Raw genomic sequence first — 6215 nt, forward strand, 5'->3', positions numbered from 1 at the left:
TCCCCATCATTCCGGGACACCCTTCGGATATGATATAAATTTTGAAGTACTAAAGCATCCGGTACTTTGGATGGGATTTGTTAGGCCCAATAGATCTATCTTTAGGATTCGCGTCAATTAGGGTGTCTGTTCCCTAATTCTTAGATTACCAGACTTAATAAAAAGGGGCATATTCGATTTCGATAATTCAACCATAGAATGTAGTTTCACGTACTTGTGTCAATTTTGTAAATCATTTATAAAACCTGCATGTATTCTCATCCCAAAAATATTAGATTTTAAAAGTGGGACTATAACTCACTTTCAAAGATTTTTACTTCGTCGGGAAGTAAGACTTGGCCACTGGTTGATTCACGAACCTATAACAATATATACATATATATCAAAGTATGTTCAAAATATATTTACAACACTTTTAATATATTTTGATGTTTTAAGTTTATTAAGTCAGCTGTCCTCGTTAGTAACCTACAACTAGTTGTCCACAGTTAGATGTACAGAAATAAATCGATAAATATTATCTTGAATCAATCCACGACCCAGTGTATACGTATCTCAGTATTGATCACAACTCAAACTATATATATTTTGGAATCAACTTCAACCCTGTATAGCTAACTCCAACATTCACATATAAAGTGTCTATGGTTGTTCCGAAATATATATAGATGTGTCGATATGATAGGTCGAAACATTGTATACGTGTCTATGGTATCTCAAGATTACATAATATACAATACAAGTTGATTAAGTTATGGTTGGAATAGATTTGTTACCAATTTTCACGTAGCTAAAGTGAGAAAAATTATCCAATCTTGTTTTACCCATAACTTCTTCATTTTAAATCCGTTTTGAGTGAATCAAATTGCTATGGTTTCATATTGAACTCTATTTTATGAATCTAAACAGAAAAAGTATATGTTTATAGTCGGAAAAATAAGTTACAAGTCATTTTTGTAAAGGTAGTCATTTCAGTCGAAAGAACGACGTCTAGATGACCATTTTAGAAAACATACTTCTACTTTGAGTTTAACCATAATTTTTGGATATAGTTTCATGTTCATAATAAAAATAATTTTCTCAGAATAAAAACTTTTAAATCAAAGTTTATCATAGTTTTTAATTAACTAACCCAAAACAGCCCGCGGTGTTACTACGACGGCGTAAATCCGGTTTTACGGTGTTTTTCGTGTTTCCAGGTTTTAAATCATTAAGTTAGCATATCATATAGATATAGAACATGTGTTTAGTTGATTTTAAAAGTCAAGTTAGAAGGATTAACTTTTGTTTGCGAACAAGTTTAGAATTAACTAAACTATGTTCTAGTGTTTACAAGTTTAAACCTTCGAATAAGATAGCTTTATATGTATGAATCGAATGATGTTATGAACATCATTACTACCTTAAGTTCCTTGGATAAACCTACTGGAAAAGAGAAAAATGGATCTAGCTTCAACGGATCCTTGGATGGCTCGAAGTTCTTGAAGCAGAATCATGACACGAAAACAAGTTCAAGTAAGATCATCACTTGAAATAAGATTGTTATAGTTATAGAAATTGAACCAAAGTTTGGATATGATTATTAACTTGTATTAGAATGATAACCTACTGTAAGAAACAAAGATTTCTTGAGGTTGGATGATCACCTTACAAGATTGGAAGTGAGCTAGCAAACTTGAAAGTATTCTTGATTTTATGTAACTAGAACTTGTAGAATTTATGAAGAACACTTAGAACTTGAAGATAGAACTTGAGAGAGATCAATTAGATGAAGAAAATTGAAGAATGAAAGTATTTGTAGGTGTTTTTGGTCGTTGGTGTATGGATTAGATATAAAGGATATGTAATTTTGTTTTCATGTAAATAAGTCATGAATGATTACTCATATTTTTGTAATTTTATGAGATATTTCATGCTAGTTGCCAAATGATGGTTCTCACATGTGTTAGGTGACTCACATGGGCTGCTAAGAGCTTATTATTGGAGTGTATATACCAATAGTACATACATCTAAAAGCTGTGTATTGTACGAGTACGAATACGGGTGCATACGAGTAGAATTGTTGATGAAACTGAACGAGGATGTAATTGTAAGCATTTTTGTTAAGTAGAAGTATTTTGATAAGTGTATTGAAGTCTTTCAAAAGTGTATAAATACATATTAAAACACTACATGTATATACATTTTAACTGAGTCGTTAAGTCATCGTTAGTCGTTACATGTAAGTGTTGTTTTGAAACCTTTAGGTTAACGATCTTGTTAAATGTTGTTAACCCAATGTTTATAATATCAAATGAGATTTTAAATTATTATATTATCATGATATTATCATGTATGAATATCTCTTAATATGATATATATATACATTAAATGTCTTTACAACGATAATCGTTACATATATGTCTCGTTTAAAAATCATTAAGTTAGTAGTCTTGTTTTTACATATGTAGTTCATTGTTAATATACTTAATGATATGTTTACTTATCATTTAACATAATTAACCAAGTGTATCAATATCTTAATATGATTCATATGTACCTAGTAAGACGTTATAACGATAATCGTTATATATATCGTTTTCGAGTTTCTTAATTTAATAGTCTCATTTTTATGTATATAACTCATTGTTAAAATACCTAATGAGATACATACTTATAATAAAATCATGTTAACTATATATATAACCATATATATGTCATCGTATAGTTTTTACAAGTTTTAACGTTCGTGAATCACCGGTCAACTTGGGTGGTCATTTGTCTATATGAAACCTATTCCAATTAATCAAGTCTTAATAAGTTTGATTGCTTAACATGTTGGAAACACTTAATCATGTAAATATCAATTTCATTTAATATATATAAACATGGAAAAGTTCGGGTCACTACAACCACAACCGATATGAACAAGGCCAACAAACTAAAACCCGAAGGGTTAGCTATATCACAACAATACGACAATATATATGACAATACGTAAACCGCCCAAGGTTAACCCTTAACCCAACATCAAATGAAGATTGGCCGAACTACACGAGCCTTAGTAAATCCGCACCACACGCGACTAGTATCTTCAATACCACTACCGAATCGAGGTTGGCCGAACATACACGAACCTTAGTGAATCCGCACCACACGTGACCACTACCTCAATAAGATAACCGGATCTACACGCGTCATCGTGAATCCGCACCACACGTGATTCACTTCCCAAATCAAACCCACGGTCTCGGGATTACATAAATCCATATCTTCGGGGTTAATCAACCGCAAACCAAAAACCAAACCCACGCCGTCGGGATTACATAAATCCACATCATCGGGGTCATCCAAATCACAAGCCCATGTGATAACGTACACACAAAGTGTGCACCTCGCCAAAGGTGGTCAACAAAAACACACAACCGTGCCAATTGGACCTATCACACAAATCCATCAAATCCACCTATATGTGAAATGAGTTCTATAGCCGAGGTTCACTTCACCCAACCCGCACCCATCCTGCACATACATATGCACATAGGATATTGACACTCACCTTGTCGTCTTGATGGATGCAACCGAAATACTCCGCAACTCACCGATGGAATGTACCTATTCCGTTATCACAATACAAGCAACACAATTAGGGTGGATTTACAAACCAACCCAAATTGACACTTAGTGCAATTTCGACCCAATTGCACTTCCAAGCACAATCCGCGCCCAAACTAACCAATAATCACTAACACAAGTGAAAATGGTCCTAATACACCGATTAGACCCGAACACAAGTGTTAAACACTCGTCTTACCCAATATGACACAAAAACCCTAATTTTGACCAATTTCAAAATTAGTCAATCAAACACACCCAAAAGGGTTCCAACACTTCCATAATCACTAAACCTAGTGATTAAACCCATTTTGCAAGTCCTAAACTTGATCAAAACATCAACCAACCAAAAATCCGCCAACAACAATATGAAAACCGATTACTAGCATCACTAAACTCACTTCATGAGCTTAAATGGGTTTCTCAACATTTTAAGTTCAAACCCTAACTTTGAACATCAAATCAAACAATGAAATTCGGAGTTAGAACTTACCACCACAATCAAAACGTAGCCGTGAACGAGATGAACAACTTTAACACTGGAGCTTTTGATCGATTCAAGCTTCTTCTTCTCCAAAACCCCAAATCTCTCTCTAGAATCTTTCTCTCTCTAGATGCAAGTGTGTGAGTGGAAAGAGGTGAAATGAGGATAAGATAGGCAATGGATCAGTTTTGTGGCTCAAAAACCGGCAACCAAGTGAAAAGACCAACATACCCCTTTTAAAATCTTAAAATTACACAGCTGGCCCGTCAGACCATTTGGACGGCGTCCAAACAATCTGGACGGCGTCCAGTCCTTCTTTGCTGGACGGCTTCCCACAACTTGGACGGCGTCCCACTCAACTGAACAAAACTGAAACTGAAACAAGGTCTTACATTGTAGCGGTTGGGGGTGTGGGTTGGTGGTATGAGTTGCTTTTTGCACTTTTTGATGATAAGGATGTGTGAGTTTTTTATGTGGAGTAGTGGTGGTGTGGGTTTTTTGTGTGAGTTAGGAGTATTGTGATGATGTGTTAGATTATAATTGAGTTAAGTATTAAAAAGGGATAAAAATAATATTTTTAAAATAATAAAAAATTAAAAAACAAAACTCACTTCCCGTTGCTTCATGAGTTGCAATCCAACCCACACCTCCAATTTTTGCCAACCAACGCATGGATACTTTGGTGAGGGGTCATTGCTTTTTTGCCATGTAGGATACCACGCAGTGGGTTGGCTACCGTTACAACTAGTCTTATTATTTCTGTTAGACGGATTAAGTTAGGCCCAAGTTCGTTTGTGGGCTTCGGTCCATTAGGGTTGAATTAGTTGCTAGGATTTATATGTACACTATAAACACGCTTCGATAATGAATAAGAATTTACGGGTTCTATCATTCAACATGGTATCAAGAGAGGGTTGATCTCGAGACCTAATCGACCGCCCCGCAAACCTCCCTATCAACCATTATAAAAAGAAAACTAAAAAAAAAAAACCCTACCACTTCCGGCCGCTGCACCTTCTTTAGCGAAACATCATTTTTTTTCCTTCTTCTTTCTTTTACCACCGTCTAATACATGCATATGGTTGTAGCAATACCTCAAATCACATCCAACCATGTGTATATGTCAGAGTCTCATTTCATGCATTTTTTTCCATTTTCTTTTTACGAAACCTCAATACCCCATTATCTTTTTATGTCGTCTCTTTTTCAACCGCATATTTTATTATCAAAAAATATTTCAGACTTCTTAAATCGTCGCTTATCGCAAATAGTCGGAACATATCTTTTGCACTTTCATTCTATTTTATTATTTTTTATATTGTTTATTTCTTAAATTATAAAAAGTTAATTATGACAATAATCGGCGTGGGGCTGAGCCGCCTAGCTTGACTATGTTCCAAACCCCGGAAAAAAAAAGAGGAATAGAGAAAAAAAATCTTGCTTTGCAGCGTTGAAGAAGATTATATCGGTGATAAAAGTTCTAAGCCCAAGTTCTGCTCAATCCTTAGGCTAAGCAAAGCAAGCCACGGGGTAACAGAAAAAAAAAGCGTTACGGAATAGAAAACGCAGTCAAGCAATGCAACCAAATCAGCGAATATCATTCTATTCAGTGCAACAAACAAAGAAAAAAAAATGTCACTTTTGTTTATTTGTTAGTTTTTTTTTTAACTCCAGTCCGAACTTTCGGGATTTCGCCGTTCGGACTGCGGGGGAGTGTTAGACGGATTAAGTTAGGCTCAAGTCCGTTTGTGGGCTTGGGTCCATTAGGGTTGAATTAGTTGGTAGGGTTTATATGTACACAATAAACACGCTTCGATAATGAATAAGAATTCAGGGGTTCTATCATTCAACAGTTTCATGATCGATAACGCCATTGATTCACACGTATAAACAATCAAATAAACACAAAAACTTTCGTTATTACCGTTTCTTTTTCTACTAGCCACGTATATAGTTTAATTTTATCTCTTGTTCTTGTTGTCGATTTCATCTTTCTTACAACGAATCAAAATCCAACCTAGCTTGTCACCAGTGTCGTAAGCTCTGCCATCATCCTTTTTGTCACCAGTGTCGTAAGCTCTGCCATCATCCTTTTTGTCTTTTACACTATATAGTCTTTGTAATCTCTCGAAAATA

Source organism: Rutidosis leptorrhynchoides, chromosome 2 (genome assembly GCF_046630445.1).
Source record: "Rutidosis leptorrhynchoides isolate AG116_Rl617_1_P2 chromosome 2, CSIRO_AGI_Rlap_v1, whole genome shotgun sequence".
Lineage (NCBI taxonomy): Eukaryota > Viridiplantae > Streptophyta > Magnoliopsida > Asterales > Asteraceae > Rutidosis > Rutidosis leptorrhynchoides.